The sequence below is a fragment of the Manis javanica genome, chromosome 12, assembly GCF_040802235.1.
Source record: "Manis javanica isolate MJ-LG chromosome 12, MJ_LKY, whole genome shotgun sequence".
Taxonomy (NCBI): Eukaryota; Metazoa; Chordata; class Mammalia; order Pholidota; family Manidae; genus Manis; species Manis javanica.
In genome coordinates this window covers 15,617,867-15,634,773 of record NC_133167.1, presented here as the reverse complement: position 1 = coordinate 15,634,773, position 16,907 = coordinate 15,617,867, and the positions used below count along the sequence as shown (strand labels likewise).

General features: G+C 42.3%; 1 protein-coding gene across 21 annotated transcripts in view; it reads left to right on the top strand.

The window, feature by feature from the left end:
• LOC118972023 (uncharacterized) overlaps positions 1-16,907 on the top strand; it is a 501,400-nt gene that overhangs the window by 141,505 nt on the left and 342,988 nt on the right. The window lies entirely within an intron of this gene.

Below are 16,907 nucleotides of genomic sequence, written 5' to 3'. Positions count from 1 at the left end.
CTATCAATCAAATATCTATCTATCATCATCTACCTACCTATATCTATCTATCAAATCTATCTATCAAATCTATCTCTCTCTACTTCTTATCTACCAATGATCTATCTACACACATACAAACTGTGATGCAAGCCTGACTCTGAAAATGCAAAACAAACAAGAACAAAACATGTACAAACATCTTGTTAAGCAAGTGTAAGCAAAGGAGTACTTTACTCTAACCTGGGATATTGCGGATGGTGGGGATTCTTAAAGGACATAAGATTTAGTTGAACTTTGAAGGCAGGATAGAAGACACAAGCAGACTGAAAATGAAGGAAGCTTTAGATTGAGCCAACAATTTAAGCCCAAGACCTTAATTTGGCTGCGGACGAGGCCACGTTCAGGAAACAGCGTCCAGAATAGTCTTGTTGGATGTGTGTTATGCACAAACTTATTTAAGTCTTATGATGGGGAGACTCACAGGTATATTCCCCTGGGATGGGTTTTTCTCCCAATATAGCCTCAGTTGTCTTAAAGCGATAGAATAATTTTCTCCATATTATGTGGGGACAACTCCATTATTGAATACTATATATTTTTGTGAACTAGGGACTCTCCTTTTACTGAATGCAATTGATAGTTCCTAAAAATTGTTGGGAGAGATGTGCTCATTCAAAATTTTTATTACTTTTATTACTCACTGTTTTGTTTCATGATAGCAGAGTGAGGTGCAAATCAAACTTAATATGTGTCTGTATATTTTTTTAGTGGTACACCAAATTTAATTTTAAAAGAGTTAATTCATTTAAGTGTTATGATAGAGCATATAGATTGACAAGTATGAAAAGTCGAGCAGTGAAATGCCCTGCACATAACAAAAGGTGATTAATAAATATTGGCTAAATTGAACTGGTACAGTGGCCATCCATGACACTGTCTACACAGTATCTCCCCTCTTACCCACCCACATGGCTGCACTGACAGCCACCATGTTTTAAGATAACACACACACACACACACACACACTCACACATTTCTGGCCTTTATTCCATGAACCACTCCATTATTTAAAAAAAAAATTCCCCCTCTTTTGTTTAACCTTTTTCAATTGTATTTTGCCCTTTTTCTATCCAAAGAATTGGCAAAAATATAATGCATCACAGCTTCCTTCCCTATATATGATTATCCTGAGATTGAAAGAGTTTTTATATACTATTTTAAAAATCCAAATAGAAATTTTACCTACAGCAGTAATTTCCAGCTTGTGGCAGACTTCAAAGACTCGATCTATCCAAGCTATAGGGTGAAGATGATTAGTTTATAAACCTAGTATTAGAAGGTGAAGACTTTTTCTTTGGAGAATGGAAGGGCTCCTTAAATGGCTATGCCATTCCAAGCCCGGCTGACTGCATCAGGTGCTCCTGGATTTGTTTTTCTAGGAATAAAACCCCAGTTCTTAATATCTTAACTTTACTTAGGGGCAAAAGATGTCTCCAATATGATTGCCTTCCAACATTTTCTTTCTATCCTGAGGACTCTTTTCCTCCTATACAATCAGACCTCACAGCTGGTGTGGAATCTGATTACAATGATGAACCATTTTGCCAGGATTTCTGATCTTGGTGTCCATAGAGTTGAAATGAATCCCATTTAGCGGCAGAAGCCACAAGATATAAAATTCAGATGCTCTGCGCTGCCATATTCCCTACAAAAGGGAGAGATGCTGTGAGAGAGAATGAACGTGACATCCAGAGCAATCGGAAAGAAGAGGTAAAAAGAGGTCGCCTGAAAATGCCAGGTCACAGTTGCACCTGGGTCCACCTACCTCTTTGTCTTTCCACTGGTTGGGGGTTCTAACTTTGGATTTTAACAGTCTATATATTCCCCTTTCTTCTTTTACATTTTGGAGGGATGTCTTGTCATTTCTGACTTACCCTGGGATTCAGGAGTCTGGAGCTGGCGTGAGAGCAGAGAGGGTCTGCCCTAGAATTTTGTGATTTGGAGCTGATGACAACTAGTGGTGGCACTTAATCTCAAAGGAGGCAGACCAGAAGCAAATTACTGGCCTGAAGCTAAATGTCCAGATGGCCTTTCGCTAATCAGAAGACAGCCACTAGGAAAGAGTGCCCTGTATAGGAAGGAGGGGTCCATTCTCAAATGTTTATGGCTTCATCCAGGGGTGGAAAGGGGCGTGAAGATCCTGAGCCAGTTTGGGTGCTTTCGGACTGACCCAGTGCAGGGCCTTACAGCGGTGCCCAAAAGGGGAGGAATCAGGAACTACATGTAGGTTATGGTTTGGGGAACAATACAGTAGAAAAGGGCAACAGGCTCTCCCTCTCATACCTGGGAAATGAATCAACCCCATCCACTGTTGGTAGATCCATATGGTGCTGAATATTGTTAACAGACACATAGCTGTAAGAGAGCCAAGTGAAGCTCTATACCATTTCAGTGATGCAATTGGCATTCCCTTGGAGCACTGGTATTTCAGAATAGGCTTACAGGAAAGAAAGCATTTGGATACAAACATTCCAGGCCAGAATTTTGAGATCATATAATCTGATGTAGCACTTGGCCCAAGTCTCTTTTCTGAAAAGTCCACATACCAGTCATGGTGAGGGTTCTAGGGTCCATCTGGACACTTGGTACTGGCTGCAAAGCAGATAAACACATCACAGGGCAGAGTTAGGTACTTTTATGTGTTGGAGGGAAACGAAAGCTGCTCAGTTGCACAATCAACTGACAAGGAATCATGAAACACCTTATGATTCAGTTCACTGGAAACTGCCAGAAGTCTCTCTCCTAAAATTTCCATCTTACCTTAAGAGATGAGGCAGCACAAAGCTTTTTAGGATCACATGCCTTAACTTTCCAAATTAGTTTACTGCAAGTCTATAAATCAAGACTGTTTTCCAGTCTTCACTCCGGTGGGCACCCCTCTGTCTGGCTACATCCTGGGGTGGAAGACCTTTCCTCTTCCCCAGATGTGTTTGGAATGCAGTAATTCTCTCTTTTTCCTATCGCTAATTGCCTTGTCTCTTTAAGCAGGCAATTGCTAGTTGAGTGCATGGGAGGATGGGAGGATGTGACCATGTGCCTTATTAAATCAGGGCCAGTCAAGTTGGAAGGTGTGGCATAACTTACGTCTACATTTCTGACCCTGAACTTGCTTACCCAGATTCCTGACCTTGAATTTGCTTTATGGTCCGTTGTATTAATTATGTCTGTTGGAAAAAAAGAAAAAACAAACAAACAAAAATCTTTTAAATATTTGACTCAAAGAAGTGTTTGGGATTTGACTGATTTTCCCTGATTGGGTTTGTGTTCAAAGGGTGACACATTTAATTTGTCCGCTTCCTCTAGTCATCACATCACTCACTTGTCAAGAGAACACTGCTTTCCCACAAGTCCTCAGTCTTCCTTCCCATAATATACTGAGGTTAAGAACATGCTAATTTAAAATAAGTAGTAATTTAAATTGCTTAACATTTGTAAATAATTAGCACACAAAGCCCTACACATACATTACTCACAGCTACCCTGTGTGGTGAGAATTACCTTGTCAAAGTGAGCAGGCCTGGCCTGTTTTATCATGGGGCCAAGGACAGGAATCATATGAATTTTATCTATTTTGAATTCTTTTCTGGGGTGGCGGGAATATGATAGGGCTTAAAATACATATAAATAAATGTGAGGTGAGTCTGAAACCAGTAAGCCTTCCTTTTATGTAGGGAGCTCTATACCATGCAGGCAAAGGGATGGCATTTCTCCTTTTATTAATCACAGGAGGCTCATGCTTAGCCAGCTGAAACTGGTTTTATTGGTGAATATACATTCCTTGCACCTACTTCTATAGTCGCATTGTAAAAGTGTTTGATACTTTTCTTTCCACGTATGGCTGTTCAGAGAGATTGGGCTCAAACCCAGTCCTTGTGAATTCACCAAATAACCTGATTAGCTGAAGAGGGGACTAAAGCTAGTCTTTCTGAAGGGTCTGGAGGATGCTAAACACTTCCAAAGAAAAGCAAAATCCAAAATAACAAATGTTTTCTGAAGATTTGATGCCCTTATAGCACTCCGCATTGATGAGATCAATTGGATTTTTTCATTTTTTTCATTCCTCTGCTGGATGTTTCCTTGTTTCATCCTATTACTGCCAACACAAAAACTGTACACAGGAGAACTGTAGTTCTGAACCCCCAGAGGCTTTGCTTGATCATACCCAGAATTCCACTGAAGGGGCACATGATGAATGATGAGATCTGCTTGCCTGACATAAATCCCAGCAGATAGAGGAGGGAGAGACCAGGCTGACACATCACCTCTGAGGACTGGGCTACAGATGCCCAGCTGATTTATCTGCCCATTTCTCCTCATTATGAAAGATGCAAACAGTTTAGCTAAAAAATTTTACAATGGTATTTGGTCAGGGCGAACCTATTTTGGGGGAAGAGATTCCTGTCTTCATCCTTTTTTTTGTTCTCAAAAGCCATTGTTCTTTAATCTAGGTACATTTACTAGGTCTCCATCAACAGATTCTTTTTTCTTAGAAATAAGAATAAAACTTTGGAACTTGCTAAGAAACTTGGGATCTGTTTTCTTTAGGAAAAACTTGGATGTTGGGAGCTCAACCTTTCCTAATACCAAGTGATGGTTAAAGTGAGTAATGGTGAGGGATCAGGCAGGTGTGATCTGAGCTGCATGAGCCACTTTCTAGCTGCATGCCTCCATGCACGTTATTTAACTTCTGAGACTCAGTTTTTCATCTGCTAAATGTGTTAATCACAAAACGTATATCCTAGAATTAAATGAAATAACACTTGTCACATAGTAAGTGCTAATAGGAATTGCTATCACAAACCAAGTCTCCTTGGCTTGGGTTTGTGCAGACGTAGTCTTGTATTAAATATTGCAATTATCTCCATTAAATATTACAATAAATATTGCAATTGTCACCGACAGAAAAACTCCAGTCTCCCTTGAGTCATGTACACACATATTATGCCCTTCTCAGCGTGGCTTCCTGTGCACTATTTTCAGCAACCTGTATATTTCCCATGAAATTATCAAATTGCTACATTTTATTGAAATGATGTGCATATGAATCTATCTTCCTCACCAGACTGGAAGCTCTAGGGCAGGGATTGTCATACCAGTGCCTGACACAAGGAGGCCCTTACTCCAAACATGATTTTAAGGGTGCTTTAAACTTAGTGTTGGGACGGGGGGAGCTTTACAAATCACTTTCGCCATGTGTATGAATACAGGAAAAAATGGCTAATATCCTTGCAGATGGCTCTACATAGAAATATGTATAGATACATGTATATACACAGATTAATTTATGCTCATATGTTTCTTAGCTGTCAACTAAGGAGGCATAAAGGATGGCCCAGTATCAGTGAGCACACCTAGTGCCCAGATGTTGGTGTCTAATATCATTCTCTAGTAAAAAGAATCAGGGCTCTTTGGAGAAATATTCTATTTGGAATGCATTTGGAGAAATGACTGGGTAGGAATTACATGAGCTAAGCCTGAAGCAGCAAGTGGAGCCTGACAATAAGAAAGTGCTACCAAACACATGCACACACATGATGGGAGTGTGCCAGAGGAGCATGAGAACCCATGGAAAGAGTTCCCAGTGGCCAGAGGCTGGAATAATTTGACCGAAAAAGTCATTAAGGTAGTATTAGATTATAAACCCATAGTATAAAATAAATATCCATGAGTCTATATTAGTATAAATAAATAAATTAGTAGGGAAGAAGAAACACATCTCCTGAGCACAAGCATTTATGTAAATACTCCACCAAGGAGTAGGGTGGCCTAACCCACTGCTCTTCAAGTGTGAGCTGTGTCTGCAGACTTCTTTCCAAAGAATGTGGAGAGGGAGGGAAGAAAACAGAGTAATTATAATGGAGAACCTGACAAGCACTACTTCAGCCGGGTGATCAGGTTCAAAATCCGTCTTGATGAGCCAGGTTGATAGTCTGTGCCCTTGATAACACGTGGTGAGAGGGCCTCTTTTCCCTGCAATCTTCCCACAACTCGTAAGCCAAGTCTAATCATGAGAAAACCTTAGAAAAGTTCCAACAGAGGGCGTTCTACAAAATGCCTGAGCTGTGCTACCCAAAACTGTCAAAGTCATCAGAAACAAGGAAAAGTCTGAGAAACTGTCATTGCCAAGAGGAGCCCAAGGAAACACAAAGACAAACTAATGTGGTGCCTGGGTGAGGTCCTGGGATAGAAAAAGGACACTGGGTAAAAACCAAGGCTATCTGAACAAAGCATGAGTTTTAGTTAATAATAAGGCATCAATATTCGTTCATTAATTGTAACAAATACACCATACTAATGAAAGATGTGAGCAATGGGGCAATTGTGTGTGTGTGTGTGTGTGTGTGTGTGTGTGTGTGTGTGTGTGAGTGTAGGTCAGAACTTTCTGAACCATCTTAATTTTTCTGTAATTCTAAAACTGCTCTAAAAAATAAAGTCTATCAAAAAGGACTAAATGAAAAATAAAGAAAAGGAAAATGAGAGAGGAATAAAATCAGGAATAGCTAATACGGAAGAGAGATACTTACTTAACATAGATGCCCCTTTACCATATCTGGAGAATTCAGGTGAATGAATTTATGTCACAAATCAACTCAACAATTGTCTCTATTTTCTGCTTCATTATGTGTATGTGGATAGGAGTATAATGAACTCACTTCACATGGAATCTTTCCTACAATAAGAATAGTACTTTTCAACACCAGTTAGATTTCTTTAAATTCAGTAGCTTCATGATTTAATATTATTCACTCAAGTCCTTGTTTAGTACAGATTGGTGTCCTATTCATGAGGGATGAATATCCCAATTTCCTCTAACAGATGACCCAGGACTTAGCAAATACTCTTGGTCAGGAATGTTGACAGAATTAGAATGGCTCCTTTAAAATTCTGGGAAACAGTAAGGTAGGTGAAAGAGGGCTGAGCGCCAGCCAACCTGCTTTCTGCGAGTCTAGGCAGAAAGAGGTGTTCTGTTGGACTCAATGAGGGATGAATATAAATGCCAGGGCTCAGAAACTATAAAATTTCATATTAGATACTCTGTTCTGCTTTGTTGCTGTGCCCACAACCAGTGACTTATTTCCTGGACGGTAAGTGTTTTGATTTGAACAAGAATTGCTGCAGTTAATGCTCTTAACTAAAAGAAGCTGAAAAGTTAGCTTGCAAATCTCAAGTGACCCCACTCCTAGACTCATGCTTAATTTTATATACATGGTTCTGTATATGTGGTCTTTGTTCAGAGAGCTTTAGATAAACAGTGGTGTGGGAGAAAGGCAGAGGATATCTGCATGACAGGGTGGCCAAGGTCAGTAAATTAATGTTCCTCCTTGGGGCCAGAGCTGGTCAGGAGAAGGATTGGTTCTGACCTTGAGGGTTTTACACTAGAGGCCTGCAGAGGTGGTCCAACGTGGACAAAAAAAGAGAGGAAACCATAGTAATTTTGATAGTTATTGTCTGCATTCACTTCCCTGTTCAAGCCCTAAGACTACCCTAGACATTTATACAAAGCATCCAAGTGATTGGCTAAATGCCTCTAATTTTCAAACATTTGTAGATATTTCAGGTAAATATGCCCTGAAGTACAAGAACCTTGGTTAAGATTCCATTCATAATTCCTTGCACATATTCAGTGCCTTAAAGTTTCAAAAACTGCAGTCACCCTCTGGTTCCAGCCAGTACCTTCTCCCATTCTACTTCGGGAAAAAATCAACAGTAGATTAAATGGTTTTAAAGTGCTTTGGAAAATCAACTCTGCACAATTTCATAAATTGTAGTAGGTGGTAGTGGGAAGGCAGTGAGGTGCAGTGACCACACAGAGTCTGAGCAGCTACAGAAAATGCAAAATAAAATGGGGGCTCTTTGTCAAAAAGTTATTTAAAAAGTTGAGAGGGTGACAGCAGAGTATTAAACTAAGCATCGCTTGTGTGGCTGCCCAGGTCACACATCCATGAAGTTAACCCTGGTCTGGAGTGAGAAAATGAGCTCCAGTCCTGGCTCTGCATTTCACCAAATGTGTAACTTTGGGTCGATTTCTCACATTCTTCAACTCCAGTTTCTTTAACTGAAAAATGATAATAAAAGTATCTACTTCATTTTTAGAGCGCTCCATGAGACAATAAATGCAAAGAACAAAAGACATGGTATCGTGCACTAAGCATTCACTAAATTAGTAATGCTAATAATGGCATTAACAATAAGAGCGCAAGCAAGAAGGAAGAGGCAGGAATCAGGGTTTGGAGTGGCAGCACCTAGTTACCCCTCTCCTGTGCTTTCCCTCCGGCACAGACGCAGTCTGGCTGGGAGAATGCTACTTCTGCTCTGGCAGTTGCCCCGTCAGTCTGCTGCCAGTCGCAGGTCCCACCTGCAGGTCTCAAAAGAGGCTGTCTGGAACTGGCGTGTGACACCACTCAGAGCCTAGAAAAGATCAAAAGGGGAGGTCAGGAAACTGCTACAGTGGTGACCTCTTGAGAAGGCCGTGTGTTTCCATTTACTGCAGTCCTGCTCCGCTAGAATCCCAGTCCCTCACCGCACTCTGAAATTTCCTGAGGGCCTTGTGCCTGACCTCCACACCTGGGTCTGTTGAGCTGGCTTCCTGCGGTTGCCACCTGCCCCCTGGCCTGCCCAGCCAGCCTGTTGTTGACCTCCGGAGGGCCAGACCTCATAGCGTGTGTGCCCCGTGGCCTTCTTGTCTCTTCACTCTCTCTGACCCGATGCCATGACGTCTGTATTTGCCCTCGGGCTGCCTGCCGTAGCTGCCTGTAGCCCCTTTGTATCAACTGCATATCCTCCAGTTTTGGCTGTTTGCCCAGAACAGTGACCCTACACTGCCTGGAGCCTGTCCACTAAGGTCCCATAACACAGTGGCAAAATGCAGTCCATTTACCCACCCGGGGTAGTCCTGCCCCTTGGCAGTCTCACGAGGACACAGAGCAGTGTCTCATGGAAACCTCTCCACCTGCCTTGATTTGGGCGGCACCCACACACACCAACAGTGTCAGTCCCTCAGCGTTAGTCAAGGACGCTGAGGAGGGCTGCTCCCTCCAGAGAGTCCTTCTGCCTTCCTCTGCCTGTGGGAAGGCAGAATGGCTGGGGCATTCTTTCCTTGGGGTCAGCAAGAGTTCTCTATGAACGTGCCTCTTTGTTCTTTATGGTTTCATTATATTCTTTTAAAAAAAATCAAGGAGGTTTAGTGCAGAATTAACCCTTTGAAGGATTATACATTCGTTGGAAATCCTTAATACCGAACCATTTATTATTCACATGGTAGGTACTGTGGCAGTGAGCCACAATGCACTGGGAAGGTTCAGAGTCAATCCACCCATGCTTTTCCTGTGTGTAATATGGTGCTAGAGTAGTATAAGCTGCTCTTATGCACCAACAGGTGCTTACAGTCCAGCTGAAGCAACCCAGCATGCTTCAAAATATGTCTCTTCGATACTGGAAATTATTCCAAGCAAAGGTTTTGCTGACAGATTCTAGGTCCTCACTGTGTGGTCTGGGCAACCTGATAGTTTCCAGCTATCTCTGAGACTTCTACAACCTTGGAGGCCCGCAAAGAAGTGACAGGTTAAAATGATCTGACTTCACTCATGAGCAGTATTGGGCACAGTGATCATTCTCTCCTCCTTGAACGACTTTCTTCCTTGTGGGGGCGTCTTTTTCTTGATTCTCCTTCCTCACTGCCTCCTTCTTATCTGTCTCCTTGCAGTTCCTCTACATATCCCAGCCCACCAAATATGGGCATTCCCCTGAGCTTTGCACTGGAGAAGTTTTCAATTTGCCCCTTCACAGACTCTCTCCACCACCCTCTTCTCCCACTGACTCCTTGCCCTGAGAGGCTGACCTTTGTAGATTACGTCATGGACTTCAGTGCTTGTTGTGAGCTGAATTGTGTGTCCCCCAGCAAATTCATATGTCGAAGCCCTAACCCCCAGTGTCTCAGAGTATGACTTTTCTTAAGAATAGGGTCACTGCAGATGTAAATAGTTAAAATGAAGTCATACTAGCATAGCGTGTGCTTCTAATCCAATGGGACTTGTGTCTTTAGAACAAGGGGAATTTAGACACAGACATGCACATGGGGAGAATGCCATGTGAATGTGGAGGCAGAGGTCAGATGGACTTGTGTCTTTAGAACAAGGGGAATTTAGACACAGACATGCACATGGGGAGAATGCCATGTGAACGTGGAGGCAGAGGTCAGATGGTACAGCTGAAAGCCAGAGAACACCAAACCTTGCAGTAACAGAGGTTTTGTTATTCCTAGGTAGCTCTCTGATATCCCACATTCAGCAGATTAGGAAATCCTATTGAGTCTGTATCAAAAATGTTTATCCAGAGTGGAGAAACTGGGACCCTTGCAAATGCTGGTGGATATCTAAAATGGTGCCAGTGCTGTGGAACACAGTTTCATGTTTGTTTGATTATGGTTTTATTATATTCTTAAAAAAAAATCAAGGAGGCTTAGTGCAGAATTAACCCTTTGAAGAATTATACATTAGTTGACAATCCTTGGCTGTACTGCTAGCTATGAGCGCCACAATGTTATAATATTGTGATAAAATACACATGCCATATTATGTATCATTTTAATCCTTGGTAACTGTACAATTGAGTTGCAGTAAATGCATTCACAATGTTGTGTAACCATCCAGATATATGAGGTTCCTGGAAAAGGCAAATTTCATAAAGACAGAGTAGGCTAGCGGTTGTCAGGGACAAAGGGGGAGAAGGAAAGGGGAAGTTATTATTTAATGGTATCGCGTCCTGCCATCTAGGGCGATCGCAGGAGAATGATCACGGAAGGCCTGGTTCGTTAGGAATCTTTATTATGGGCGTCTGAGCATCCATCTAGCGAAAGGCAAAAGCAAAAAACAACCACCACCACTTCCTCCAGGGCAGCAGCTTATATAGCATATCCCAACCAATCAGCTGACTGATCACGCGCCAGGTTCAGTCTTATTGGAAGCATGTGAAAAGCATGCTATGAGCACGAGCACGGAAATGGGGACAAGCCAATCATGGAGACTTCCTTATGCGCTGAGCTGTAGGGCCAGGAAGGGTGGTGTCTAGGAAGCAGGCGCCATCTTTAGGGCGTTGTCCAGCTAGAGTGGGGCTCAGCCTCGGCCGTAGCCGGGCCCCCACAAATGGGGCCAGAGTTTGTCTCAGGGATGATAAAATAGTTTTGGGTATAGAAAGTGATGATGGCTACACAACATTGTGAATGCATTTGATGCAACTCAATTGTATAGTTCCTAATGATTAAAATGATACATAGTATGGCATGTGTATTTTACTGCAATATTATAAATTGAAAATACGTATGTCCAGAATTTGATCCCTTCTCATCACCGCTACCAGTATCCTCCCTGTCCCAGCTGCCATCGTGTCTCGTGGGGGTCATTGCAGAGACCTTCTCCTGGGTCTACCTGCTTGCACGCTTTGCTTTCCTACCATCTATTCTCCACACAGCATCCAGCGTGATCCTGTTAACATCAGAATAATTCAGATCATGTCCTTCCTCTGCTCAATACACTCCAGGAGCTTTTCATCTCTTTTTGTGTAAAAACCAAATTCCTCACACCCGCCCACTTCAGGCATCTCCAGATCTTACCTCTTTGCTCTTCTCCTGCCTCACTGTACCCTTGCCGTGCAGGCCTCCTTACTGCTCAATAAACATACCCTGTATGACCCCTGCTAAAGGTCCCCGCCCAACTTCCATCTCAGCACTGAGCCCCTCCCCAACATCCTCCATCAAATATACTCACCCCCATCCCAGGACTCCCCATTACTGCTCTGTTTTCTCCATGAGAGTAAGCACATAGAATATACAGTACTGCCTGCTCATTTATGGTCTGTGTGTTTCTCCCCACCACCATCCTTGAAGCTAGGGACTTCACCGGTGTTTCCTCTGCACCTAGAATGATGCCTGGCCCATGGCACGCACCTGATAAATAGTGGTCAAATGAATGAGTAAAGGCAAAATTTATGCTTCTATTCCTGACCAGAATGGATAGTTAATACAATCAACAGGAATTTAGACATTCCCTCATTGGCTTCTATTTCTGACATTTACCTTACTATCTTTGTTGAGCTTTTTTTCCTTCTTTCCTCTCCATGGAGAGTAGTAGCACATGGACAAAGTGAGCTTTGAGGGAGCCTTGAGGGAGCCTCAAGGCTCTGCCACATTCTTCTTGGTCTCCCCTGCTTGACTCTCCGGCCTCACAGCTTCCTTTTCCCCACTTATTATTCCAGACCCCAGCGGGACTGGACTGTACCTGCAGTTCCCTCAGTACACTGAGCTGTCCCTGACCTCTGGCCCTTACCTAAATTACTAGCCAGGATTCTCCAGAGAAACAGAGTGTGTGTGTGTGTGTGTGTGTGTGTGTGTGTGTGTAAACTATTTATATATTTATATGTACATATTTTTGCTTATCTGTATATCTATATCTATATCATCTATATCATCTATATCTATATGTATATCTATATATCATCTATATCTATATCTATATCTATATCTATATCTATATCTATATCTATATCTATATCTATATCTATATCTATATCTATATCTATATCTATTTATAAGAGATCTATTATAAGGAATTGGTTCACATGATTACAGGGGTTGAGGAATCCCGACATCTGTGGCTGGCAGGCTGGAGACCCGGAGGGCTGATGGTGTGAATTCCAGTCTGAAAACCAGCAGGGTTGAGACCCAAGAAGTGTGAAGGCCGGAGAAGACATGCATCGAGTCAGGCGGGAGCCATTCTCCCCTCTTACAGAAGCATCAGCTGGTTTGTCCTACCTGGGCCTTCAGCAGATTGGACGAGGCCCACCCACACAGGGCGGGCGACCGGCCTGACTCAGTCTCCTACTTCAGATGCTGATCTCATCCAAAGACAGCCTCACAGATACAGAAAAATGTTTGACCAAATAGCTGGGTACCCCACGGCTCAGTCTGGTTGATATAAAAATTAACCACCCCACTCAGTTTTCTCTCCCTCTTTACCCAACCAACTCTCATTCTAAGGTCTGGGCTAGGATCTCCCTTTGGGAAATAGACTCCAAGTACCTCTGGCCATGATTAACTCTTTGCCCAATGTACTTGTGATACTGTGATTGATAATAAGGAATATATATTTGGTCTCTGTCACCATTCCTGGCACAGAGCTCCTAAAACATTTGGAATTTCATAAGTGAGGAGAGCAAGTAAGGTATCTTTTTTTATGTTAATAAGGTGGCTTTTGGACCAACTCCAGGTTACCTAAGTATGGAGCTGGTCACTTGAGGAAATCAGCATGTAATTAGAGGGCAGGAACTTAGAGTCCCACTCTCTGATCTCTGGGAAGGGAGAAGGGCTGGAGGTTGAATCAATTGCTAATGGCCAAATATTTAATTAGTTAAAATTTCCCTAAAAACCCAAAAGGATGGGGTTCAGAGAGCTTCGTGGGTGTGAACATGTGGTGATCTGGGTAGAGTGGTGAGCTCAGAGAGATCATGGAAGTTCCATGTCTTAGGCGTCTCTTCCATCAGTTCTTGAGTTGTATCCTTTTATAAAAAAAGTGATCTAGTAAGAAAAATATTTCTCTGAGTCTTGTGAGCCACTCTAGCAAATTAATTGAACTTAATGAGGGTATGATTGTCACCTTCAGTATGTAGCTTTCTTTTAGCCTGTCTATCAGAAGCTCAGGTGACAATCTGGACTTGTGATTGGCTTCTGAAGTGTGGGGTGGGTGGCTGTCTTCTGGGACTGAACCCTAACTTGTGGAGTACGTATCTGCAGCATCAAAATTGAGTTGCATGACACCCAATGGTGCTGAATTTCTTGGTGGTGTGGGAAAACTGCTCCCACATATTGCAACTGGGTGCAGACTGGCTAGTACTGTTGAGGAGGAAGAAATTTCCTCTACCTCTTGAGGTTCTTCTAGCTGGTCAAGGAATCAAATTGTAATGAGACAGAATTAACCGAAGAAAAAAACCAAAGTTTAATTGCGTATGTATGGAGAAGCCATAGACATGGAACTCCAAAGACATTCAGGGAGAATGAGGTCTATGTGTCATCCTGAACCAAGGAGAAATGGGTAGGGGTCTGAGATTTCAAAGGAAAAGGAAAGCACTTCACAGGAATATGAAAAGAGTAAATGCTTGATAATCAAATATTTGCTGGTCCACACAGTAACAATGAGGGGGCACAGAGAGGAATTTTAAGAGACTCAGCCACATCCGTCCCTGCCTACTGCCCCTAGTCCTTATTGTAATACAGCTGTCAAAGGTGATAGCTCTTCTCTTGCAGTTCTTCCACCGAAATTCTTTTAATGCATTTGGGTAGTGGGATGTCGGAATTTCTTTCTGAGCCTTTTGGGCCTGTTAGTTTTCAGCTCAAAATACTGCATGTCCCAATGGAACAAACTGGGGCAGGCTGACCTTGGTCTCTACAGTACCCTTGGTGCAAACTTTCTCTTCCTGTAATGATTCTTCCCCGCTGGATTGCAATTTTGGGTTGGTTTAGGGAGTGGCCTTTTCTGTTATGATCGCAGCCTAGAGCCTGGTATAATGCTTGAAGCAGAGGAGGTACTCCAGAAAAAATTTTTTTTTTTACTGGGCAAATGAATGATGGTCCACTGAGGGCTTAGCATCCAAAATTTCTTTCAACTGGGAACATGAATAAGGGAAACTGGGTAAAGGAAAAGGAAGGAGGTGGTGAAGCTGCAAAGTGTGATAGGATCTTGTAAACTCTAAGGTTAAAGTGGGAGAGATAGTTTGAATTACATGGCAGTTTTGAGCAAACATTACACAATCCATTGTATTAGGAAAACTTCAAGAAACACAGCCTCTGATGGGTCTTTCAGGACCGTCATACGTCAGGCCTGGCTACACTCTTCCTTCAAATGGTGGGGACAGGCCAGCAGCTTCAACATAACAGAGACTCTGTCAGAAATGCCGACTCTCAGGATCCACCTCAAACCTACTAAATCAAAATCTGCATTTTAAGGTGATCCCCAGGTGATGTGGGAAGCTTGGGAAGCTTTGAGCTAGACAACTAACCAGGCGAATGAATTTGGGGAAGTCACTTAACTTCTAGACCCAAACTCTACTCATTTGTAAAGTGGAACAGTGATACTTGAGATTGTTGTAACACCTAAGTAGGATTTCTTGTGCTGGCGGCAGGGCCAGGAGTAGAACAGAAGCTCACGTGGGTTTGAGGTTTCCTTTTGTTGTGGAAGCCGTGTGTAAATGGCCGTGGGCAGAAGGCACCACCGTGTTTACTTCTGTAGATGCTAGTACGGTGTTGTGCTCTCCTCAGTCCTGATGTTCCTGGATCTTAAGCTTGCTTTTGTTAACTTTCCACTGAATTACAGAGAACACTTCAGTATCATATGGTTTTTCCCATGCCATCAATAGTTTCTTTATTCTGAATATTGGTTTATATTTCCGGGCTCCACTTTGGATATTTTATTACTTATTTACCAATATCTATTGTATACTAATTATATGTAAAGCTCTGTGATGCTATGGTAGAGTCAGAAAATAAAAAAAAGCAAAGACCCTATCCTGGATGGATTTATAATATATTAGAGGAGTATATGCACATGGAAATTAAGTCAGACATTGAGAAGTGCCAGTCTAGGTGCTAAGAAAGTTGGAGAATAGAAACATTTCTTATTAGTATAGGTTTTATGTTTCTATAGTAGCTGTTGTCTCAATTTATTTCTCATTATTGAAATAAATATTTAATGAAAGATATCCAGGTTACCCTATAGAATTAATGTTCACTTTTTACTGTGCTTTTGTTTTGAGGAAGATTTGTTCCTCTTTCATATTTAAAAAACTTGGAATTAATACACTCTTTCTGAACCATTCAATTTAATGACTACTTTAAAATTCAAAGAGAAACGTCATTAAATATTAATAGGCCAATCTACAAAAACAAATTTCACTGGAAGTTTGGCTTCGGTAAATGAGGATTTGAGAAAGTATGACAGAGCTTAAGACACAGAACTAAGAAGCAGTTTGCATCTTCTAGGACACCATTTCCTTATTTAAAAAAAAAAAAATCTTTGGACCGCTGTATAGGTCTATGCTTTTGGTGATAAAGGGAAAAAAAACTGTAGAAGCTGTGCAGGTAATATTAGTGAGAAAGGTGGTCTGGTGTGATAGGCGCCATGAAGTGATGGGGACTGTGGCAAACTGAAAAAATAACCTGCTCTGTGTAAGAGGACAGATGTCACGTAGGACCAGCAGAAGGTGCCATGTGGAACGCCCAGAACTGCTTTTTCAGAGGGAGGTAGAAATCTGTATATTCATGTGAAATATCCAGTTTGTTAAAATATTGTTTTGATTTTAAACATCACGCCAAAGTAAGCGAGTCTCTATGCTATGTCAAGCCTTCGGCCTTCAAGTTTGCAGCTTCTCATCTGTAACAAGGGTCCATGAGCAGTCAGTCATCGATTGTAATTGGCCAACAAAGCCGACCAGAACTCAACCCAAAGCATTAGGTTCCTCTGGAGAGTGTTTTACAGCTGGCAGGGTCTGGCTCCGCCTGCACAGATTCTGATCCAGCCCATCTTCGTCTGGAATCTGGCATCAGTAGTTGTTAAGGTTCCACAGGAGATTCTCATGTGCAGCTAGGCTTGAGAACTACTGTCTCAAGGAAGTATTTCCATCTCCACCCTGGATGCCACCCGATCCCTTTGCTCCCCTGACTCCCGGGGCCCCCAGGGCTAGGGGGGGCTGCCTTCTTCCAGCAACATTTGCTTTTGTTATTATTCCAGAGCCTTTTCTGGTGACCAGAGGTGATGAAGAACTCACAAAGCACTTCCTTTCTCCAGAGCTTCATTGACTTGGGCTCATGTGCAGCGCATGAC